At 44.1% G+C, this 26143-nt stretch overlaps 1 long non-coding RNA gene across 2 annotated transcripts in view; it reads left to right on the plus strand.

Annotated features, from left to right (window-relative positions):
• LOC126293362 (uncharacterized) overlaps nucleotides 1–25323 on the plus strand; it is a 216603-nt gene extending 191280 nt beyond the window's left edge. For both annotated transcript variants that reach the window (XR_007552280.1, XR_007552281.1), the window contains one exon: nucleotides 24974–25323. This is a non-coding gene — a long non-coding RNA (uncharacterized LOC126293362). The remainder of the gene's footprint in view (nucleotides 1–24973) is intronic.
• The last annotated feature ends 820 nt before the right edge of the window (nucleotides 25324–26143 follow it).

Raw genomic sequence — 26143 nt, forward strand, 5'->3', positions numbered from 1 at the left:
CGAAAGACAACAAACAAAATTTTTTTTGATCGCATTTGAAAATTTAAAAATCTGTCGCAATCTAGTCATTATGAGTGAAATCTCAGCTTAAAATAAGGCAAGTTGCACAGTTAGAATCTGTGTGTGTCTCTTAGTAGACTAACGCAAGATGCACAAATTATTCAGACTGTATTCAACCAGTAGACCTATATGATAACGACAGCACTTAGCACTTCCAACGAACTTTACACATTATTTCAAATTTTACGAAACCTTCCCCCACAAAATGAAAAAAGGAAAAAAAGTTTATTGCTTACTTGATTTCCACTGTTCATACAGTAAAACCCCAGCATCAGGCACAACATTTTAATTTACTTACTACCAATTCTATGCACAACACATTTTGCATATTTTGTACACATACGCCACTGTACGTTTATGGAAAATAACATTATTGTACGATACTTAGTTCAGGGCTGAGATGGGAGTTGCACTCTTCAATAACTGTGGTTGGCGTTCGCTGCTACTGTCTAAATTCGAAGATCTAAGTCGCATTAGCTCCATCTCTCTCTTTCGTAGCAGGTATCCAGTCGTAACGGGGGAGGGGAGAGGGCAGACCTGCTACTTGTTTGGTGATTTGAGAAATTTATCTTAAAAATTCTTGTGAATAGCCAATACAATGCTGCTAAAATTTTGTTACACATACTTGGCATACTGTGTTTGGGAAAGGCAATGACTGTTGGGACATTACAGCTCTGTTCATATTTGTGGAAGTTTTATTCATTGCCACACCGGCGTAAAAAGGAAATGAAGCAAACCGTTACGCACTGCTGTTGTCAGTTTGTGGTAGAGTGTTCTATTTACATAACCACAGTTCCACACGTTATTACTAAAACTGAAGAATTAATAACAAACATTTTTTCATTCCAGGCGGTTCACGCAACATGAAGTAACCATTATTCGAGTAACAGGATCTGTATTTTTTTCGATTCTTAGCAGTACTCTCATTCAAGAAACAACCCATGTATTTCAGTATCACTTCAGTTAGTTTGATCAGTAATAGTTGGCACTTTCACAAGACACAGGAACAGGAATGAAAACGAAATTCTCACTACTATAGCCACACAGTCAACAACATACAACCACTACACCTGGAACCTCACAAAGATTAATGTGTATTATCTATATCAGAGAGCTGGTTTGAATGGGATTATTCAAGTAAGCTACGATTTTACCCCATTTTTAACAAACAACAACCATAAACATGCACACGAAAGTGGCGCACTGCCGCCAGGTGGCCAGCATTGGTGCATTTCAAATATTTTAATTTTTTGAAATACAACTACCTCAGTTGCTTCTGATGATCTGTTTAAAAAGAAAATAGAAGGGGAATAGTAAAACACTAGGAAGCTAAACATAGGTCAAATTAGCTTCTATACACAGCCACACGTACTTGAATGAGTTACGTAGTCGCTCGTCAAGATGTCTGTATGGTTATGTACATTTTCAGTTCATCTCAGTCCTCTGCAGATGACGAGATACTGTGTGAAGTATTCAAGTGCGTACGACTGTGTATAGAAGTTAATTATATTTGTAATTTAGCTGATAATGCTGATGAGAGTGGTACCATTCCTGTGAGCTGAGGCTGAAATATGTATCATTTTAAGCAACAGCAGCTAATGTGTTTAAAGAAAAAAACATACTGAACAAACAGTTCATAGGAAAAACCTGCTTGTCATTTACATGCCCAGATGCCGAATGTGAAAACCGAAAGTGCTGCAAAGAAATAAAAATATAAATTCATATTAATGATGCCATCAACAGAGGTCCATCGCATCTCGCAAAATAAACAATACATTTGCATATAGACTGTCCTAACCTAAAAACCATTAATTTAATATAGGCCTATCCTAAATTTAAGACGAAAATTGACGAACTGACCATTTGAATGGTACCGCTTTCCCCCCACGTTAGGTAAATAACATTTTACGAGTATTATCATGTATGACTGAGTAGGGAAACTTTCGTGCCCAGCGACCGTATTCATTTCAAGCAGTAAACAATACCTTATGAACGCTTCTCGTAGTATACTATAGAGGACGTGAGACTAAGTGCTAAAAATCGAAACCACCGTCATAGCTCATGATTACTTGAACACCCCTGTGTTCCACCTATGTACTTTCATGCACGGTATCTTCTCCGACGGCGATGCGATCTTCTACCAGGATAATTGTCACAAGTCAGAATCGTGCTACAGTAGACTGAAAAGCACCAGAAGACAAGCCAAAACATGATTACCATCTACCGAATAGTGTACTGGTCCACTTTTGGCACTCAATGGCATGGATTCCAGGAGGAACTGGTAGATTTCTGGGGATATCTAGTGCCACAGGAATTCCCGTATATTACGAGACTTTGTGGATATGGAACTGGTGGCCAGTAGTTTCCAGATGTGTACCAATGGGTTCAGATCAGTTGATCTAGTGTGAAGATATCAACGTGCTCTCTTGCTGATCAGACCACTGGGGCATGATTTTGGCCTTTTTGGCACCCGTAGTCCTTCAGGATGACGGGCAAGGCATCATGGATGAAAGAGTGGAGGTGATCTGCAATAATGTCTCTGAAGTTTACAGCTGTCACAACGTCCTAGGTTACTACCAAAGGTCAAATGGAATCGCTGGTTAATATCTCCAGAAACATAATACTATCTAAGGCGCAGTGCATGTTTCGAGCTGGATGATGGTATTCCTGGTCACGACCACTGAAACTTTGTAACATGAAAGAATATTCATCCGACTAGGCCACACCTTTCCACTGATCCACGGTTCAGCTCGACGATCCCATGCTCGCTGCAAACATAACTGACAATGACGTTCGGTTAACTTGAAAAACGTACAGGTCGTCTGCTGGGAAGCTCCGTGTTGAACAATGTGCTTCGAAACACTTGTGCCTGCAGCAGCTTTATGCTCTGTCGACAGATGTACCATAGATCGCGGCAGTTTCTGCTTTACAGAGAAGGCAAGCCTCGGACATCGACATTCTGCGATGCGCCGTGGACATCCAATACATTGGTCTCACTGTGCTACAGCCGCATTCTATAGGTACTGACAACAGAAGCTCGCCAACAGTCAACGAGATTTGAAGTTCCCGAAATGCTCTTCCCCTGGCGCCGTGTCGTGGCAATCTGCCCATTGTCGAAGTCTGTTACATCATAGAATTCCTCCATTTGCGAACCATATAGTGGCCACAATGACTCCATTCGCCTCTGACCTGTTTATAGACTTTCCTTGCCTTGTCACGTGTCAAATACGTCATCAGGCAGCATTTAAACTAGCGGTGGGCCGAGGTCATAATTTTTCGGCTCATGGAAATAGTCAAAAGAAATAGATACCAACAAGTTTCTATTCAGTAATTTTATTTAGCATCCAGTTTTGTGCCTCTTCAGACCCCTATACACCTAGCTAGGTAACTCATCTAGTGGTTTGTGTTATCAAAGGGACCGCTATTTCCTACTGGATTCCGCTTAACAACATCTCAAAGAAAGCCTACGAATCCAGTTTTAGACAGTGGTCCCAGTAATAGAACAAATTACTAGATCAGTTATCTAGTTTCGTGTATAGGAGCCCGATGACAGTGTCAATGAGGCTCCGAAACTAGTAGCTACATAAAATTATGAAATAAAGTTACGGCTGTTGGTATATTTTCTTTAAGTCCTCGACCAGTCGCAGTTCCATTCCATTTACGCAAGATGAAATTACTGAAACATCTGAGTATTTTTATCAACAGGGCACTTTTCTAGTAGGTGGTGCAAATAGTTTCATGCTAGTAATATTTTTTTCGGGATTAAATGGGGTTCGTGATAGATTGCTACGTGATGTCACTCACTAACCTGGTGAGAACTAGCCCCTTAAACTTCAGTATGACAATGCACTACCCCAAACGCTCTGGAATCATTCAAAAGTATTAGAGACTCTACAGAAATAAGACTGCCTGTGCATCTGACCTCAATTCTTTGAAGCACATTTGAGAAGTCTTCGAACAAGGTGTTGCTTCAAGCCAAACTGCGAGCAGTCCCCGTAAGGCAGAGGATCAAAATGGCGCGAAAACGCTTTCACTGTGTCGTTGTGTCCGAATAGGGAAGGGAGAGGGGCGAAAGAATGTGTTGTCGGAAGTACTCTTCACTACACTCTGTAAGGTCATTTGTAGAGCATAACCATATACATGTACGAGGGGCGTTCAATAAGAAATACAGCTTGTATTCCTGAAATCGGTTTTATTCACGATTCCTATATACCGTATTATTTCTTCTTTCGCTACAAAACCCTGTTTTTAAATATAATCGCCTCTCGATGCCACGACCTAGAGCCTCCTCACTGGGAGTGACTGCACGCCCGTATAATACCAATGTCGGAGCGAACGCCCTTTCTGGATCGATAACATTATCACGGCCAACCTCGTAACGCGCAAGCAATTCAGCACATATGGTCCTTCGTTGCTCTTTATGGTCTCCTGTTAGGCGGAGGAGAATCAACCCATCAGGCTTACGCCTTTCAGTATCCTATAGTGGAAGTGTGTTTCAGTACTACCAACAGAAACGTGCATTGGAGCAGTGAGGTATTTGATGATGATCCGCTGATCACCTCGAATGAGGTATGTTCCAACCGCGCGTTCCAACACTGCAGGAGTCACAGCTGTGTGCGGCTGGCCGGATGTCGCGTGGGTGATAGACTCCTCGCCCACCGACCCATCGTGCCTTTGTTGACTTACGAGTCCGAATAGACATTCTGAAAGCGCCTATGAATATCCGCGATGTTCTGGTTTTCCGACAAAAGAGTCTTTGCTTTGAATGCGCCTACGTAAAAGACGCCAATTTGAAGACTACCTATAGTGCCGCCACCTGTCGGAACTTCGTGAGGCGCTGAAGTAGAATATTTCACGATGTCCCACAACAAATTCCGCATTTTTTCAATCAGAAGTAGCAGAGATAAAAAATCTGTAGCATTACTTCTTGAACGTCCCTCGCAGATAACGGGAGTCGAAGTGAGAGACGTGATGTTACAGAAGGCTTCTGTAAACTAAGTGAGCTCATTAGGGAAGGAAGGGGCAGTATCGGAGGAACACTCGAAAAACACTGACAAGAAAAACATGAATTAAGACGCCACGGAATAACTTCTATCGTACTAAAATAAGCTGAAGATTGCAAAAACTGTAGAGGAAGAAGAGAATATGTCCAGACAATAACTGAGGGCGTGATACTGAGACGAAGAGGCTGACAGAGACTGTTGTAATCCGCACCGAACCAGACAGATGACTGATGATCCAAGAAAAAGATATGTCTGTTTCTTCGGATCAGGAACACTCCCGTGCGCTCTCCTCACTTCTGGAAAATCAGTATGTGATTCGCAACTCTGTACGTACCCACCTATAGGCACAGTTGTGAAAACTGTTCACCAAAAGACAGGCGTCTGCTGCACGCAGCACGCACCAGACTGAGTATCCGTCTTCTGGGCCGCGAGCTTTATTTCGTCGCCTCTCGTTGACCATCTCCTCAAATATCGTCTCCCTCCTTCCCGCCACTACGACCACCACCGACGTCAAAGGAACCCAGGAGCTCTTAAAAGGACGGACCTAGTCCCGAGCAGGGGAGGGACAGAGCGAGAGGAAGATACTGGTCCGAGTAATAAAAGCGCCAGTATTTACAAGGCAGATGTGTCTCGGGCCCTGGCGACCCGCACTAACCGTTTGACGAGCAAGTGTCTCTCAGCATCTGGACCATTACATTCCTCTGCGGCGACGCTGCCAATTATTACAGCCAAACTTAGGGGCGCCCACGCATTGGCTGCTGGCACGAAATCCCTCCTAATTTATGTAGCGGTGGCTTTGATGTTCCCGGTCCCTACCCCTTCGCCCCCACTCCCCCCGCCCCCATCCTTCTCGGACATTTTCCACTCTTCCGCATGAGTGCTTCACCTCCCCCTCCCAACCGCCAATTTGTAGCAAAGTCTCTGCAACAATTTAACTTTTATTCGAGGTCCGCAGAACCACCGAGCTTTTCTTCGCCTGTAAAGATTTTAATAGATCGCTCAGCTCAGTTTCCGCGAGATAAAGTTGGACCCAACATTGTGCCTTAAGGTTGTCGTTTAGAGGCAGACGTCAACACACGGTAGAGTGTGGCCCACTCTCAGTAGGTGGCAGGGTGGGGGATATTTAAGCGATGGCGAGCAGGCGCGCGTGCTTTCCGCGAGCAGATGTAAACGGACGGGCCCCACGTGCTGCGGCGACATTTCGGCGCCGATACCATCTCGCGCACACGCCTCGTCTCCCATTTGGCGTTTTGTGGAGGCACGCGACTCGCGCTTGCCTTTTTTACGACTGGAAATCAAGAGGGCGGTGGTGGGGGATCACAAACAAGTTACGGGACCCCGCAGCGTTTAAAAATAATGAGCCGGCGCCGTTTTGAATAGAAGCTGGCGTACTGGTCTACTGCCAACAAAGTAAGAACACTGAGGCATGACTCATTGTCCGAGTGGGCAGCAAAAGCGCTCTAGAATAAAACACTTACGGCGCAACTGGGGAAGCTACTTCCTAGATTAAGAGACTCTGCTGTAGATGACGATAGTATCTGTTTCCGAAAGAGCAGTTACCGTAGATGATCATGCAGCTTTCCTAGAAATGAAACGATAATTAAATGGACACCCTAGCTGCAAACTGGCTTTGATGTACCTCATTAGGGACATGTTAAAAATGTGTGCCCCGACCGGGGAGCGTGCAAAGGATAAGTCCGTGAAGTCGCACTATCCTTTGCGCCCTCGGTGGCTCATATGGATAGAGCGTGTGCCATGTAAGCAGGAGATCCTGGGTTCGAGTCCCGGTCGGGGCACACATTTTCAACATGTCCCTAATTAGGTACATCAACGCCTGCTTGCAGCTAGAGTGTTCATGTAATTATCGTTTCAACTCTGCTGTAGACTTCGTCTTCAGTCCGCAGCTCGTGGTCGTGCGGTAGCGTTCTCGCTTCCCATGCCCGGGTTCAATTCCCGGCGGGGTCAGGGATTTTCTCTGCCTCGTGATGACTGGGTGTTGTGTGCTGTCCTTAGGTTAGTTAGGTTTAAGTAGTTCTAAGTTCTAGGGGAATTATGACCATAGATGTTTAGTCCCATAGTGCTCAGAGCCAGACTTCGATTTTGTTTTTTCTCTATATCAATGATAAGAGGGAGAATCTTACCAGTCCTCATAGACTCTCAGCAGATAATGCTGCAATTACCTTCTAGTCGTCAGAAAATCACTATTAACTGCAAAATTCTTTTGACCAGCTATTTTAAACTGTGGAAAGTCGCAGTTTACTTTAAAAAAAGGGAGATATCAGTTCCCAAAACACGAGTGATGTAAGGAATCACTGAAGTTTCGGTTACGCAATAAATGACACCAATTTAATGACTTTCGATTCGACTAGGTACCAGAGCTTGCAATTGTGAACTACGTAGTTTTGAACAAACACACACAAATTTTTTCTCAGAATGAAATTTTCACTCTGCAGTGGACTGTGCGCTGATGTGGAACTTCCTGACAGACTAAACTCTGTGACGGACCGAGACTCGAAGTCGGAACGTTCGCCTTCCGCACACAAGGCTGGAGCACTTACTCGCGAAAGGAGTCTCGGTGCGGCATATATTTTTCATCTGCCAGGAAGTTTCAAATAGTAAATTTTGCGAAGGCGAACCAAAAGTTGTATTTTATTCGCAGGAAACTTCGAAGGTGAAAAGAAAGCTAGGAAAGATGTTCCGTATAGTAATCTTGTCCGTCCTCTCTAAGTACTGCTGGCTGATATGGGGTCCTTACCAGATAGGAGTGTCGGAGCACATCCAAAAAATTCAAAAAAGGCCTGTTCTTTTGGGTATAATGTTACGGACATGAGAAGCGAGTTAGAGGAACAATCATTAAAGCTAAGACTTTTGTTGCGATGATATCTTTTTCTCGACATTTGATTTACTAAATTCCTCCTCCGAACGACAAAATATTTTGTTGATTCCTCCCTGTATAAGAGGGAATGATAACAGTATTAAGATAAGAGAAATCAGAGCTCGCATGGAAACATTCATGTATCAGTGGAAAGGTAGAGAAATCATTTTGGAAGGAGATTTTGTGACACTCCAGCCAAATACTTAAGTCGAATTACAAAGTAGTCATGTAGATGCATCCTGTAACGTTTTCCTAAATTCTCCACGTCACAGGGGTTTTTTGTACAAATAAAAATATACCAGTGAAACAGTTTACTGTGTTTCAGAAAAAATTCATGGGAGAGAAAGAAGATTTATAAACGACACAAAGAGTAAAGTTAAAGGTAGGAGGGGAGATGACAGGATGAAATAAAATTAGAAGAGGTGTCAGAAAAGGCCTTTTACCTAATCTGTTTAATGTCTATTCAGATGATTTAGTTTTTAGTTGCTGTCGACAGGAGAGTTACGTGGTAACAGAAAGAAGGGTAATCAAATGCAATAACGTCTACTGGTGATATGATGACAGTAACTGAAAAGGGGAAAGGCACTTGACAGTGTGTTAAGAGAACTGTATGCTTGCTGAGGAAAGTGTGAAATGAAGGGAAATGTGGGAGAGACCCAGACAATGATTTTTAGAAGGCATGTAGGGGAGATGTGAAAATTTGTGATGAGATAGTGGGACAAGCTGGTAACTTCAGTCACCTAGGATGCAAAATTAACAGTAACATGACATGCAACAAATGAAAACAAAAACACGTCTTGGAAGAGCAATTTTAGCACAAGCGATAATAATTTCTGCGATCCAATAAACAAACAATAAAGAAAAAGATTAGTGGGGTGTTTTCTGAGGAGTGCTGCTCTATATTAAGCCGAAATATTAACACTGCGACAGAGGTAGGAAAAACGCTTGGCAGCTTTCGAGAAGAAATGAAAGTGTGAATAAGGAATAATCCTGAAACGAGAAGAGGAGAAGAACTGTTTAAGATACTGGATCAGGAGGGGCAGTATCGTTAAGGATGCACTACAAGGAATACTGAGTCGGAAAAGAGGACCAGAGAGGTAGAAGAACTAATCATCTAAATGAGAACATCAACATACGCAGTTACAGAAACAATAAAAGAAAACCAGGTGTACTGGGGAATGCTGGATCTGCAGTGACGGACACGTCTTAAGGGTGGAAAACATCATCGTGAGAATTGAAAACTATCGGAATAACCAGCAACTGACAATGAGAGGCAAGGCAGCCCCATGCTGAATGTCTTGAGGCATGAGAGTATCTTTTGTTTCCTTTTCTTTCATAAAATATTATTAGCTACTATAGACCACGTCATTTTGGATGAGACAAAGTAATCCTATGAATCACGTATGTGGTCGTATTTTCTACACCCCTATGTAAGGGAAACTTCAAACCAAATAATAAAACACTAAATTTGGCAATCGCTGCCACTGTGATCGCCACAGTCTTTGTTCTCTACATTTTTGTGGTACTGACGACATTTCTGATGTTGACAATAATCCTTGTAATGACGTTGGTAATGCTGCTAGTGATAAGTTTATAAGATGCATAGTTCTGTCTGTTGTCACTGAACATGAAAATGTGTTCAAGAATGTGCCACCCATCACAACACACACACACACACACACACACACACACACACACACACACGGGGGCGGGGGCGGGGGCGGGTGATAGGAGTGGTTAACCATAATCGCAATATGTATGTAAAAAATCTTTGTCATTCAATTTGGTAGCAGTTTGCCTTATGTTTCATTGACGAAGTGTGCTATAATTACATAACTGACGCTCCACATCACATCGAAAGGCTGAAATTATGATCTACTGAACACGGAACATACTACATTAAATTAAAATAAGAATAAAGACAAGTCTAATCAACGCATCTAAATAAAACAGAACAAATCAGCAATGAACCAGTTGACGATTTATTGTGTTTGGGGTGCTTGAAAACAACGCCTGCTTCAGCAAGAAGAGAAATAAACAGGTTAGTGAAAACTGCAACGAATGCCTTTTGGCCGGCCGCGGTGGTCTCGCGATTCTAGGCGCGCAGTCCGGAAGCGTGCGACTGCTACGGTTGCAGGTTCGAATCCTGCCTCGGGCATAGATGTGTCTGATGTCCTTAGGTTAGTTAGGTTTAAGTAGTTCTAAGTTCTAGGGGACTAATGACCACAGCAGTTGAGTCCCATAGTGTTCAGAGCCATTTGAACCATTTTTGAATGCTTTTGTTCAACTAGAGACAGTTAGCAAAACTATGCTTCCATCTTTTCTACAAGAGTTTAACTATAGCACTGAGACTTGAACCCAAAATTAGAAAAACGATAAAAATTCTATATTTGATCAACAGGCATTGAAGGAATGCTAGCTAGGAATTACTAGAAGAAACACAGGGGAAAAGTGTCGTTGCCACAAACAGACAACAAGACAAAATAATGAAAGTTACGTGGGCTATACATCCTGAATTAGGTTTTCTGTAGTTATCCTAAATTAAGTCAGGCAAATACTAGGATGTACAAGATGTGACGTAGTAGCGTATTCTAGGAACACAGGAGACATTTATTTTATTAAAAAACCAGTCATAATCTGGATTTACAATTATTTAAATGTTGAGATGGTTCCTACTACAAGGCCACGGCCAACTACCTTGTGAATTACATAAAGGCCTCTATATGACATGCTTGTTTTCTTCCTAAAATCTGATACAATGGCAAGCCGATTATCTTGGTAAAAGTGATTCACGGATGAAAACAGCACAGCAGTAACAACAACCACTTCTATGCCTGTCAATAAGCTGCTACATATAGGGTGAGCAGAAGTAAAAATAGTGCAGAAAGTATTTAACGCATTTTATGAGAGCAACGTTACACTACACTACACCCCGGTTGCAGATGATGGAAGTTCGGTTGCCTATCCTAAGCTGTCTTAAAACCTTTCTGGGCCAACTTTTGCCCATCCTGTATAACCATGCCAACGCGTGGTAGATAAACCATTGAAGTTCTCTGTTGCATTAAAAGATCACGAAAAATCGATTTGGACAGATGAGATTACGGTCGAAACGATGCAGAAGTTCCCAAACTATTCCTCTGACGGAACAATTTTGAGAAACTATTTTGACGGAACACCCTGTTCTTAATTTTAAAAATTAGAAAAAGAAAACACATTTTTCGTTCAGTGATTACTTCAATTTTAAATCATAACTAGTAACACAGAAACCATAATAAAGTTTAATAATTAATTAGTATCTTCAAATGTTGATAAAAAAACCGGCATGTCTTTCGCGGTGCACTCATTCATTTCTCGTGGAATCCAAGTGTTCCGGGACCCCTTTCTAGCAGTAGATGTGAAGTGTCTCATGATAATGACGGCGATGACGACGATCTCCTAACCAGTTCTCAGTGTTACCCTTCCTCCAAGTTTGGATTCATTCGTGCGTCACGTTTCTCAAAATTTTGTGCATATCTCGTTTCGGCTGAGCGGATTAGTGGATCCCAAATAAGGTGAACTACTGGGAGATAAAAATTCCTGGCAGTTCGGACCGAGACTCGAACTCGGGACCTTCGCCATTCACGGACAAGTGCTCTACCATCTGAGCTACCCGAGCACGACCCTTGTCCTCACAACTTCAATTCTGCCAGTACCTCGCCTCCCACCTTCCACACTTCACAGAAGCTCTTCTGTAGAAGACGAGGTACTGGCAGAATTGAAGTTCTGAGGACTGGTCGTGAGTCGTGCTAGGGTAGGTCAGATGGTACAGCATTTGCCCAAGAAAGGAAAACGTCCCGTGTTCGAGTCTCTGTCTGGTACACAGTTTTAATCTGCCAGGAAGTTTCATATCAGCGCATTCTATGCTGCAGAGTGAATGGTTCAAATGGCTCTGAGCACTACGGGACTTAACATCTGTCATCAGTACCCTAGACTTACAACTATTTAAACGTAACTAACCAAAGGACATCACACACATCCATGCTCGAGGCAGGATTCGAACCAGCTACCATAGCGGTCGCGCGGTTCCAGACTGAAGCACCTAGAACCGCTCGGCCACTGCGGCCGGTTGCAGAGTGAAAATCTTATTCACAATTGGAGAAAGTTCGCAAATCACCAGGGAGGTGTGTACGCGCGGGTTCACCCTAATGCAGCACTCGATATTTCATGTGTGACCGTGTCGATCTGTCGGGCGCCGTGTAGAATAGCGGAGCGCTTTTACTCGCTGCCACGCGGACTGCTTATCTGGCGGCCAGCTAACAGCGCGATGACAGCGATCTGGCTGTAAAAATGTTTTACGGCCGTCATTAACGCAGCGGACTCCGACCGCACGGTCTGGCTGGAGCTTGGTCGTACTGCGTCGGCCGATCCAGCTACTGCGGCACGCAGATAAAGCGTCTCCGTGATTTTAACTACTGCTAATAGTGCTGAAAATAAATAAATAATTATTATTATTGTAGTAATGAATGTTGTTCCGCGACACCTCCGACGTGAGTGCGCTGCTAGCAACACAGCTGATAGCGGCTGTTCAAATGGCTCTAAGCCCTATGAGACTTAACTACTTAAACCTAACTAACCGAAGGAGCGCATACACATCCATGCCCGAGGCAGGATTCGAACCTGCGACCGTAGTAGCAGCGCGGTTCCAGACTGAAGCGCCTGGAACCGCTCGGTCATAGAGGCCGGCGATTGCAGCGGTGACCTGTGTCCAATTAGCGGACACATGCTCCTTTTTAGCAGTACAGGCCGGCCTGAGTGGCCGAGCGGTTCTAGGCGCTTCAGTCTGGAACCGCGCGACCGCGACGGTCGCAGGTTCGAATCCTGCCTTGGGCATGGATGTGTGTGATGTCCTTAGGTTAGTTACGTTTAGGTAATTCTAAGTTCTAGGGGACTGATGACCTCAGATGTTAAGTCCCATAGTGCTCAGAGCCACTTGAACCATTTTTAGCAGTACACTGTCAGCGAAAGTACTCACATATGAGCCTGAAAATTATGTCCACCGACCTACTGTCGATAGAAGCCCCTCCAGGCGATATCAGCGTCACCTGGCGAGGAATGACGGCTAGTCGGACACACACGTGATGTATATGGTACGAGTTAGTGTGCTGTCCAAGTGTAGAATGTGGAATGCGCGCGATCTATCTGAGTTTGTCCGAGGCTAGATTTTGATGGCCCAGAGACTCGGCACGAGCATTTTGGAATCTGCAGGATTCTCGGGTGTTCGTAAATGTCTTCAGCACGTGGCGAAACCAAGTTGGAATAACGTCCAGATGTCACGGGGTTGGGCGGCAACTCCTCGTGACAGGGGTCGAACGTCGGAGGCTGGGCACACTGGTAAAACAGGACAGGCGGCGAACTGCGGCGGAATTAACATCAGAGTTACATGGAGGACCGAGTGCTAGTCTGTCTGAACACACAGTGCACCGAACACTCCTAAAGATGGGCCTCCGCAGCCGACGACCCGTGCACGTTCCAATGTTGACACCACCATTGGCAACTAAGACAGAAATAGGCACGTGACCATCGGCACACAGCATTCAATGGTCTGATGAAACTCGAGACCACTTTCATTATACCGATGGGAGGGCGCGTATCCATCGTGATACAGTGTAACAGCTCCTTGACATCTGTACTTCAGGACGGAGACAGCTGGCGGCGTCTCTTTTATGCTGTGGGAAAGATTCACGAGGGAATTCATTGTTTCGAATGGACATCGTGCAAGGCACCATGATGGTCAAGCAGTATCATGCACTGGTTTCAACTAAAACCTTTCATAACTATCATGTTTCCCGAAAGTAGTGATATTTTGAACAATGTAGTGCGCCACATCACAAGGACTTGAGTGTGATGAAGCGGTTCGAGGAACACAGTGGTGAGTTCAAATTGATGTGATCACATCCCAGTTCGCCAGAGCTCACCCCGGTCGAACACGTCTGGAATGTTATTGAACGTGGCGTCAGGGCTCATCGCCCACTTCCCAGAGTTCACGGGAATTACGTAACGCCTAAGTAATACAGTGGGTTTTCTAATATCAGGCGGCCGGTGTGGCCGTGCGGTTCTAGGCGCTACGTCTGGAACCGCGCGACCGCTACGGTCGCAAGTTCGAATCCTGCCTTGGGCATGGATGTGTGTGATGTCCTTAGGTTAGATCGGTTTAAGTAGTTCTAAGTTCTAACTTAGCTGTTATGTCCCATAGTGCTCAGCGCCATTTGAACCATTTTTGAATTACGTGACTTGTGTGTCCAGATGTGGTGCCAACACCCTCCAGCGACCTATCAAGGCCTCATGACTTCCATGCCACCAGGTTTCGCCGCTATTACCCTGCCAAAAATGGAAATACCGGCTATTTGGTAGTTGGTCTCAATGTTCTGTCTGATCATTGTTTAAGGCGTCTGTTATCTCTGACCACTGTGTCCAGATGGCTTAGTTGTCAGCGCAGCTGCCTAGTAAGAGGGAGACCAGGGTTCTAATCCTGGTCCGGCACAAATTTCTGTAATTCCTTCGTGTCTTCAACCACTCACCGTTTTGGATCAGCTTAATATCTAAATAGTTACTATTGCAGGATTCCAAGAGTTGCACAGGGGAGTTAGTAGATAAAGTTGTAGTTAGGAACCCACGTTCGGAAATGCACCATGTGGATATTAATTAAGTTCGAAGGTCGAGTCACTTGAAATTTGCCGGCAACGGTTCGCAGACGCGTGGAATACCAGCAAGAGCTACTAGAACATTTTCCATGGTCACTGCGTCAGCAACTGTAGTTCAACCATAATGACGAATGAGTGCATTTTGCCTGTGGCGTCCGCGAACATCTCAGCCAGAGACACGCTGAAAAGTTGATATGACGAGGCACCAGGTTCAACTCGTCTCGACCTTTTATGGCGAGGCCGTAAGAATAGGCTTGCGTATGAGAGACTTGTGCAGTTGGAAGAAAAACGTGTTTTGGCGACATCAGTTATTATTCAGCTGACACACAAGGGTTTGTGAACCACACGTATGGAACATGTGTCGCAGACACACTTTGTGAAAAGAACAACAGGGTCACCACTTCCAGTAGCAACTGTTGAACAGACAGGTCGAAGTTCATTGTCTCCGCTGTGTTCTTATCACGAAGTGGGAAATTTGAAAATGATCCCATCTTCAAACTTATTTTACACACAAACGATTCATTTCCTGACACGGATGCCTTATCAAAACCGTAGATAAAGTCCCTTCTACAACACCAAGAAGTCTGTAGAAATAACTGTGAAACACTAAGGCCTTCTGGAAAGTAATGCCTCCGACTGTTTTATCCTGCTATAAACATCGGACACTCCTATTTCTCGGTCGACTTTACTGCATCAATCGCGCCTGTTGCGACCCTATGCCTATAGATGGCTCTGACCTGAAGCTCCTAACATGGCGCTGTGTAATGTAACTGTCGCGTAATCGAAAAGTTACCCCATCTTGGGCGTGAAGGAGATAAATTATTGATGTCTAAAGTCTCTGTTGTATGTATCTGTTGTGTTTATTAAATTTACGGAAATCGTTACGAAATTTTACACCAACGCTATATAACCACTGCCTTAAGAAGGCGATGGCTGTTCCTATTCTCAACTGCGAATACGTTACACGTATTTCAGAATGAATGTAGTCACCGCAGTTTTATCTTTCTTCGGTGGCGCAATATCGTAGATAGTGTTCTATTGATTTTGCCGCTCTTTTATAAACCCAACATGAACTAGGATCACTCAATATACATGTAATTGATTTCTGTCCTGTATATTATAGCGCAGTATAAATCGATCTATATGTACAATAACAGGCACTTCCGGCTGCTACATAACATTGGTTGAAATAATCCCTTCCATTCCATACCTTTTTTTATTTATATTTGCTTTATGTTGTTTACCCGTGTGACTCAAGTTTTCTTTCTTGGCCTCTCTTTTATAAATTTCCCTCCAACATTTGTAGGAAGCCAATAGTACCTCTCATTTGCTGAGATGTAATAGGGTTTCTTCGAAATAGATTCCATGAACTAATCATGCAATGTCTGATATCAGAACACTTCATTTTGACACTTCTGAAACATGAGCTACCTTGATGAAACTGATGCATCAGGTCAAATGACGTCGATTCTGATAACCAGTTTTACCTAAGCGCAAAATTTTAACTACTGTTGATTAATTGGAACACGGATCGCTCTCGTAAGCACTTTGCCTGCAGAAAATTCTGTTTCAGTTTCGTAATTCTCTGATTAAACAGGATCAATTGATACTCTTCAAAATACTATTGTTTAATTTTTGCATTCCTGTTTCTTTTGCATTTTTTAACCCTTTCACCCCACATACCCCATCTCACTTCGGTTCCATCATACATTATTAGAACCATTTACAAGCGTTATGAACCGGAAATGAAAGAGGAACTGCCATTGTAATTTTAGATGCACTGAGTTATCCGTGTAACTGACCATAAGCACAACTGAAAATTATATGGAACTCGATCTTTTTCATAAAACGTCGTAATTTTGACGTAGTCCTTGTCGGACGGAATAATGATAACGTCACAACCAAATGAAAGAAGGCAACCTTAGCCTTTGTTTTTTCCTTGTAAGAAAGTGGTAACACACGCAGCGAGATAATTCAGCGTCTCTGACTCGCTGAAACGTGGAAATCAGTACAATAAATATTCTGCAAACTTTTTCTTTATTCCATCGGATTTGAAACTTCATTTCAAACGAAAAAGTATCAGTTGATCTGCAATCTTTAACAGCTAACGACCAGAATGTAATTTATCCACAGAAGTTCTCAATTTGGGACTCTACGTTATCAGTGGGGGCTCGTACTAATGCCATTTCAAATGAGCTTATGTATACACAAGATGACTCAAAATTCCTGTTACAGGACTGTATTACGTTGGAGCGTAAGTTGGTAATGTCTTTGTTTTTGCATCGTAGAATTCCAGTTGCTATGGGTTTATTTGTCAATTGTCATTTCTTATTTGTAGTTTACTGTTTCTGTTTCAGTTTACATGTGGTCATGTTTGTTATTTGGAAATAGTGAGTGTAGCTGTTAACGCTAGAAGTTGGAGTGCCAAACACAGAAATCTGAACATTTCCTACAAATTCTTCTGTTTGAGTTCAGAACGGGAGTGAAAGCAGCAGAAGCAGCCAGAAACATTTGCGCCGTGTGTGGGGATAATGCCGTTGGACAGGGCGAGGCAAGGTAATGGTTTCTAGTTTTAAGGAGGATCGTTCTGACATTTTATGAATCTCTACGTCCAAGAATACCATCAGGGTTTGAAGAAGATCATTTAAAGTCATTAATCCACAATGATCCACGTTAGTGTACCTGAGAACTGGAAAATGTGATGAATTATCATTCCACCGCGCCCGCTTCAGCACGAATCCGCTCGGCGGATTTGTGTCTAGGTCCAGTGATCCGGGCAGTCTGTGTTTGGTTTTTAGGCGGTTTTCCATCTACCTCGGCGAATACGGGCTGGTTCCCCTTGTTCCGCCTCAGCGATACTATGTCGGCGATTGCTGTGCAAACAAGGTCTCCACGTACGCATAAACCACCATACCTACACTCGTCTGGTGTGAGACGTTCCCGGGTGGTGGTGGTGGTGGGGGGGGGGGTCAACCTGGGGGCGAACCGCACAATAATCCTGGGTTCGGTGTTAGGCGGCGGAGGGGTGAAGTGGACTGCGGCAGTCGTCGTGGGGTTGTGGACCACTGCGGCTGCGGCGGGGACGGAGCCTCTCCGTCGTTTCTAGGTCCCCGGTTAACATAAAATCATAACATTCCACCACTGTGCGACATTGCCATGCAATGGAGAAGGTTCAAAAATGGCGTGTACGGATACCCCATGGTCTAAGGCAAAAATAAGGGGGTGGTCATACGTATATCTGTACTTGCTCACTGTCAGTTGGCTCGTGAACAACAGCGGCCATTTGTTCCTGTATCGTTACAGGTGACGAGGAATGGTGTCTTTATGCAAACATAATGAAAAGTAAGGAACGGTTGACCCCAGCAAAGCAGCAACTCCGCATACAAATACCTGCGCGCATCCACGAAGTATAATGTCATGGGTCTGGAGAAACATCGACGGTGTAGTGTGTTGTGAATTGCTTCACCGAGCTGTGACCATCACTGCTTACATTTATTGTCGACATCTGGGACATCTTCCAGACGCAGTCCAAGAAAAACGACCAGGAAGACTGCTTGAAGCGATGCTAGTCCACGATAACGCCCGCCCGCGTTCTGCTAGACTGACAAAAACACTCTACAAGACTTTGATTGATAAGTCATTCCGCATCCTCTTTATTCACTTGATCTGGCGCCCTCAGATTTTTGCCTTTTCCGATCTGTGTCGAAGAACCTTGACAGACTTTCCTTTCCGGACCAAAAACTGCTACGTACATGGCTCAACGAGTTCTTTGACTCACAACCACGTGGTTTCTACAGGAGCAGGAAACTTACCCTAGCGCTGACAGATTGTTGTAAACAGTGAACTGTCAGTTAAAGTTTCTGTTGCGTCTATCTGTTGTGTTTATTGAACATACGGAAAAACGCTACGAACTGATGCACCAACCGAACATGTGTTGTAGAGGAGACGTAAAAGATCACGTTTTGACAAGGAAGCCATGGTCGTGGCAAGTGATGGGTGCGATGCCCAGGCAACGAACCCCGGAGCAGCAACTAGCTGTTTGCTACTGGCGCTGATGAGCACCCGATGTACTCGTTGTCTAGGAGGCCCCCAGTTCGACTCCGACCCATTACGCAGCGGTCGCACCCGCACAATGACTGTTGACGGGTGGATGCCTCGCTCCTTCGACGCATCAAGAAGGCCAGTATTTATCTGCGCCAGAGCGTGTACGCTGTAATGTTGCGTCTCCTGAAGTCACGCGCAATGCATGCCGAATCGCCTCTTGCTTTAGGTAATCGCCTGGGCACCGACCGGCAGGCGAACGGAGACGTGCCGTGAACGCTGATTCGCAACGTTGCGTCAGCGGTGCCGTAAGTGGCCGCCTTTACGGTATCAAGTACATCTGTCTAGGATCATGTCGTTATATGGTATTTTTCAAGCGAAATTTTGTAATAAGTTGCCAGTCTCCGGGAAGTAACGCCTAAGTAATACAGTGGGTTTTCTAATATCACGCGGCCGGTGTGGCCGTGCGGTTCTAGGCGCTTCAGTCCGGAACCGCGCGACTACGACGGTCGCAGGTTCGAATCCTGCCTCGAGCATGGATTTGTGTGATGTCCTTAGGTTACTTAGGTTCAAGTAGTTCTAAGTTCTAGGGGCCTGATGACCTCAGGAGTTAGGTCCCTTAGTGCTCAGAGCCATTTGAACGTTTCTAATATCACATATAGCATGTTCTGTAAACACAATAAATGACAGTTTCCGATAGAAACAAGTGCATTTGGGATTACCCGTGTTTCTCCTTTACCCGTGCAGTGTAGGATCCGCATTACACCGGGTAATTGGGAGCTTGCTGTTGGCGCAGATGCAGGGGTAGATGAAAGAGGAGGGTGCGTGCACTGAGACGGACACATACACACACACACACACACACACACACACACACACACACACACACACACACACACACACACACACACAGTGGAGCGTTTACATTTTTACAATGTCAATGCCGAATTTCACACTTTTGGACAATAATACAGAATTAACACTAAAGAGTTTCGATAATGGTAGGGAATTCTATAAATTAGAAGTTACATTTAACTCAGGATATTTCACAGTTTCCTTGTGGGGCCTGTCCAGGTAGATGGGCTTACGATTCGAGCGGTAAAGATCTACCCTGGCAAAAGAGCACTTGGAACTTTGGATATTTCAAAGACCTGCGATCAGGTAAGATGGAAACGTTTGACAACACACTTCCGGAATTTCTAAAATCACTCAGGAAAGCGGCCATAAAACAACTGTCTTTGTTGGTACGTAGAATCTACGTGTCTGGTGAAATACCATCTGACTTGCGGAAAATATCATCCACACAATCCCAAAGATAACAATGACTGCTAAATACGAAAACTATCGTACAAACAGCTTAACAGCTCACGCACCCAGGTTGCTGACAAGAATATTGAATAGCAGAATTGAAAAGGAAACTATTGATCAGTTACGTTCTTACGGAAAGATAAACAAGCTAGAGGGACAATTTTGGCGTTCCTTAATAATAAAAACAAGGTTTAAAATATCAATCCACCTTCATAGGCTCTGTCGATCCCGAATAGGCATTAGAGAATTAAAATGTTGCGAGATGATCCAAATACTGAGAAAAATAAAAGTAGTCGGCGGAAAAACATGTGTAATATACAAAATGTACAACGATAAAAGGGGAACAATAAGATTGGAACACCAAGAAAGGAGTTCTCAGATTGAAAGAGGTGAAAGACAGGGGCACAGTCTTCCACCCTTACTGCCCAAGCTGTACGTAGAGGAAGCAATGACGGAAATCAAAGAAAGGGTCGCAAGTGGGAGTAATGATGTCGATGATCAAATTTGTTTATGAGATTGATCTCGTCAGTGAAAGGGAAGGAGAATTACCCTGTTTTTTGATCGGAATAAACGCTAATTAGCACACACTTTGGATTGAGAGCGAAAACAACGAAGACGAAAGTACCGAGGAGCGACAAATGAGATTAGTGATTAATATCAAAATTGGTTACTACGATGTAGAATACGCAAAGAATTTTTCCTGCCTTTGAGGCTTACGCGAAGACCGCATTAATGGTGAAACGAAGAGAACGGCCTTAATTTGAGGAAGAAGTTTCTAAGAATGTTCAATTGGAGGATAGCGTTGTATGGTAGTGCAACATCGACTGTGGGAAAACTGGGAAAGAAGATAAAAGAAGCTTTTGTAACATGGGGCTGTAAGGGATGTTGAAAGGTAGGTAAACAGATGGGGGTAAGATATGAGGAGGTTCACTGTGCAGTCTGTGAGGAGAGGAACATTTGAAACACATTGAAAGACCGCACAGGATTACAGGACATGATGTTAAGACATTAGGACATAACTTCCACGGTAATATTGGGAGCTGTAGAGGATTACAACTGTAGTGGAAGTAAGAGATTCGAATATATCCCAAAAATGAGGGCTGAGTGCAAGAGCTCTTCTAAGATCAAGAGCTGGGTTGGCACATCGAGGTACTCACAAGACCGGTGACACCCTCGGCCGTCCTCTCCTTCAACCACCCCCCCCTCCCACCCCTCCCTGCCCTAAACAAACGAAAGGAAAACCAAACATTCACCATCACAAGTTGACCGTACCTGCTATCAATAACAAATCCGACACGGTTCTTAAGTCTATGCGTAGAACTTGTAAACGACAGGAAGTTATGTGAGTCAAGGAAAAATGCAAAAGGTCTCTGTAACTAAGAAAACAAGTAACAGAAAGACTGACTTTCCCAACGTAAGTAGAAACAACTGCAACAAACGGAATTCTTTTCTCTAGTCTTCCGACCTGCGTTCAAAATCGTGTTGGGAAATAAAACACTGAAAATTGTGAACCCACACTTTTGTTTTACATCGCGTATATCTTGGCATTGTTAGGGCTGTGAGAAATTGTTTCTGCTTTCTTTATTAAATTAATTTCGCGACATATTACGCTTGAAATTTCGGACGAATTCTTTTCGAGTGCTATGTTCCTGTGAACTAAAATCTCTTTGATGTTAACTTAAGTCTGTCCACCAACTTCTCATATAAACAAATAACAGTGAATCAGTGTGTATAGACATTTTTATTATTATTATTAACCTCTCAGAGATCTGTAGCACGTTAAAAGTATGGACCTGAAGTAATATTTAGAGGCGGCACGGACGTGTGTGGGGTGGATTTGCTGAGGCAGTAACGATCTGCTAACACCTTCCCCCCTCCCCTCCCTTCTCCAGAACCAAATCTTCACGACGATGTAGCTACCTGACATGAAAAATCGGGGTTAATACGAGATGTTGCTGCGGTGCCAATGAAATAGCATGTAATGTGTATTTTACTTTTTTCTTTTTACACGAAACAAAACTCGTTTAACACTTTTAAAGATTTCGCTTCTCGGACGAACAAATGTAAGAGGGGCAATCAAATGAAAACCGAACACCGGCCACAATGGTACCATGGAATGGGTCCATACGGAAGTTGTCACCACAAGTAGTGTGACATTTATCCCACCCGGTGACGAGCAGATTGTGTGTCGGAACTGTGCTGCGATTCCGAATGGAATTAACGTTAAATTTCAAGTCCAGATGTTTATCAATACTTCAAGTGAATACGGCAGTGACATAAAATGGAATTATCCCAGATTTAGCTGCAAAGGAAGTGAGAATCTCAAGGAGCTTAAATACTTTGGCCTTGACTTATGCTAGGCTTCTCAATTACAGTCTCACCTCATCAGTGATTTATTACGCTGCAACAGTTAACTGAGAAATGAGAGTAGTGGGAGTGAAGCACAACAGAAAAATAATCTTGCTTATCACAACCAACACTAGCAGAAGCCGGTTACACCTCGTTGTAAATACGAGCGCCGAAGCGTCTCCTAAACGTCAGAGCAGCTTTCCCTCAGCGCACTTAATTAAATCTCGGCGAGCTCTCAGGTGAGCAGTAAGGATCATAATTTATAGCGGGTACCTGCAGCACACGCCCCACTATCGATCGCGTTGCCAACATTGTAGCACTCATCCCGCTACGACTACCTCGCTTGAAGCGACTATCTGAGTGTAGTACAATCGCAGCGAATGAAGATGTTGGGGAGTGCACAACATTTGTGCACCTCCGGCAAGAAATTTACGCCGATGAAAAGTATCCTGACATCTCTGTTAATAGGATGTGTGTCCACCTTTCGCCTTTGTGGTGACTTGATCTCCACTGGAGACACACTCAGTTAAGTGCTTGAATCTCTGTGGAGGAATCGAAACCCATTCATCCTCAAGAGCACAGGCTGAAAATACCGCTTCAGTTGCAAATTACTTTATTTTCAGACGACCGGTTTCGGACTGTTATAAGCCCATCCTCAGGTGTCGTAGCTGTGCTGTGGTCCCGCAGCGCCACGTGTACCAGGCGCGGTATGCTGCCTAAGAGAGCAGAACCTCTCCCCAAGAGACAAAACCAGAGAGGAGAGAGATGTTGGACGCTGCGGTTTGGAGAGAAGTCAACTTGCTAATAACATCGAAAAGGTTTCCATTTTGTTTAGGTTGGGGCTCTAGGCAGGCGAGACAATTTCAGGAATGTTACGGCCCACAGACCGCTCTCTCACAAACGGTGCTTCATAGCATGGTGTATTGTCATACTGATACAATCAACGTCTTCCAACTGATCCTCTACTTTACGCAGTACACCACGTCGTAAAATTTGTTCTCCTTCCCCACTTAGCATTTTATTAAATGCAATAAGGGGACCACACGCTAAGTACGAGAAACACCCTCAAACCGTAACACTACCTCACATCTGTACTTCACATGTGGCACTATATATTCACAAGGGATTTGCCCAACATAAACCTTTCCACCGTATTGTCGCAGCTCGTTTCAGGTCATTCACTGTACAGTGTCACCAATATTTGTACCACCTGAAGAGACGCGTAGGAGTGACTACAAATGTGTGTGGCTCATGAGGAGCTTTTCGCACATTGTCCGAATTCTTCTTCATTCCCCATGCACAGTCCTTGTGCTAGCTCACCTGCTGGCAGCACTGTGGAACTTACAAGTAACTCGTTCGGCTGATTTAGTGCAATTCTTTACAACTACCCTCTGAAAAGCTCGACGGTTCCTGTACATCATACATGAGTTCTGCCTGGTCTGGTTTAGCTGTCGTCGTTCCTTCACGTTTCCACTCGACAGTCAATGGGCTCTGAGCACTATGGGACTTAACATCTGAGGGTATCAGTCCCCTAGAACTTAGAACTACTTGAACCTAACTAACCTAAAGACATCACATACACCAATGCGAGAGGCAGGATTCGAACCTGCTGCCGTAGCGATCGCGCGGTTCCAGGCTGAAGCGCCTAGAACCGCTCGGCCACCAGCGTCCGGCACTTGACAGTCGCAAGAGCCCATTTGGGCATAGGGTTGAAAAGTCCGTGATGGATTTGTTGCTCAGGTAATATCGAATGACTAACCCACGTTTGAAGTCATTGATCTCTCCCCGCCTCCTCTTATACTGGCGGATCAACCTCTAGTGAGATTTGGTGGTCAATTGCCCATTATGTAGGGTGGTGGGATATACGGTTCCCCATAAAATGACAGTGGCATATCGTGGATATCGAGAAACGTCTACAACCTGCCTGGATGGTGTCCTATTGCCAAGGCGAATGTATAACCGTGTGTGGATTTCGACGTAGTTGTCCCTGATATCGTGGTGTACCAAAATGAATTGAGTTCAAGCCATTGTAACGGCTGACGGTGGTTTTCCACACCCTAGCTAATCACCGTCTTTTGTAACGAACGGTGATCTGAGGTATAAATGTGAGAAGGTGGATTCCGTAAGCAGTGGATGCGGATATTCTACCATCACTGAGCCCTCACCTTCGACACTCAAAACTCATGGCAGCTGTGCTCCCCGAATGAAGGCACTCACTCACGGTACATCCTTGACACCGTGGCATGTGAAAAGCCTGCCCAAATATATTGCTTTCTCAAACGTATGTTCCAGGAAAAGAACACGAATATTGGAGAGGTTGGAGCCCACACGGTGGCCTGAAAACAGTCGTTTCCTTCTCACGCAAAAATCTGTACTGGAACAGAAAATAGGGGGCAGTGATAGCAGTACGCGAAGCATCCTCCGCCAAACACCGCGAAGTATAGAGGTTGCTTAAGCTCGATTGGATAGCTCAGGTGGTTAATCGCAGCACGCAACAGGCAATTACTGCGCTTTATGTCCCAGTCTGCCACTGTTTTTACTTGTGACAACTATAGACACAGGACAAACTCAACCAAGAATAAAGTGATTTCATCGTTATTAGTTGTTCAGTTGAGAGTACTACAGTGTCACATATTATCTCTCTTGTTTTTCAGCAGCAGTGATCGACGCTAAACTCCTCCGACCAATGAAGTTTCCGCAACGGCCACCAGCAGCGCTGCGAGACATTTGCGGCGTCTCCTAGCGGGGTGCTGCATCACTCACCAATCAGAAGCGAGCGTCGGAGTGTAACTACTTGTTGCGTTCAGATCCGCTCTGGCATTAAAGACCACGCGTTCAAGCCAGCAAGCCGTTGTTTCCAGGATAGAAAACTTCGCAAACGGCGGCCAATTCCTCGTTCTACATGCCTAAATACACGACTCCACTTTCCCGATCTTTCGCAAGTTAGTGTTGCTAAGGATGATACGAACTGGAGCATAGGCAAATAAATAACGTCATTTAGTGGAAATATTTGAGAAATTTTTCATTGACTTCTTATGCTATCTAAAGAGCCTCACAGGAGACACATTCATCCTCGTAACCATTACAAAATACAGATTATATCGCACGATCACAATTGAAAGTAGACTTTAGTAAAATGACTAGCTCTTTTCGTGAGAATGTTGTTGGATACTGGTCCACCTTTTCTTTAAGACTACCACAGTTTTCTAATATTGGTCCAGGGTTGAATGTTGGGTCCTACATTTTTATCCGTCGACACTAACACAGCTGCAAAAACACTGTTGGAACCAAAAATACAGCAAGAAACCGAATGTTGTAAGTAGATCCGTAACATTAATAAGCTTTTCCAGTGAACTATCTTTGCTTTCGGAACGAAGACTCTAGTAAAAAAAATGGAAGTGAATGTAACAGAAGTTACGATCAAGGAAAGCAAGATGGGGTTAGTTTTTGGAAGTATCAACATGGGCAGCGGCTGTGGAATGAATCGTCTCCGATTAACAGTAGATTTACCATTTTTTCACAATGCCCAGTATCATACGTAAGACGCCACTGTTGCTGCATTAGTAATATACATGCAGGAGGACGAGGTATAAGATGCACCCTCTAATACCAGTCTACAAAATGCTGTAGTTAATCAATAAATAATAATGACGAAGCTTCCTGACATTAAAAACAAGCGTTGTTCCAATCACGAACCCACGGCCTTTCCTCACAAATGCAAAATACTGTAAAGGGGGAGATAAACGCGTTAGATTCCCAGTGCAGAAAAAATTTTCAGTTACCTGTGTTAGATTCATAGTATCACACATTCCACGTTTAATGACAGT

This window comes from Schistocerca gregaria, chromosome 10, assembly GCF_023897955.1.
Source record: "Schistocerca gregaria isolate iqSchGreg1 chromosome 10, iqSchGreg1.2, whole genome shotgun sequence".
NCBI lineage: Eukaryota > Metazoa > Arthropoda > Insecta > Orthoptera > Acrididae > Schistocerca > Schistocerca gregaria.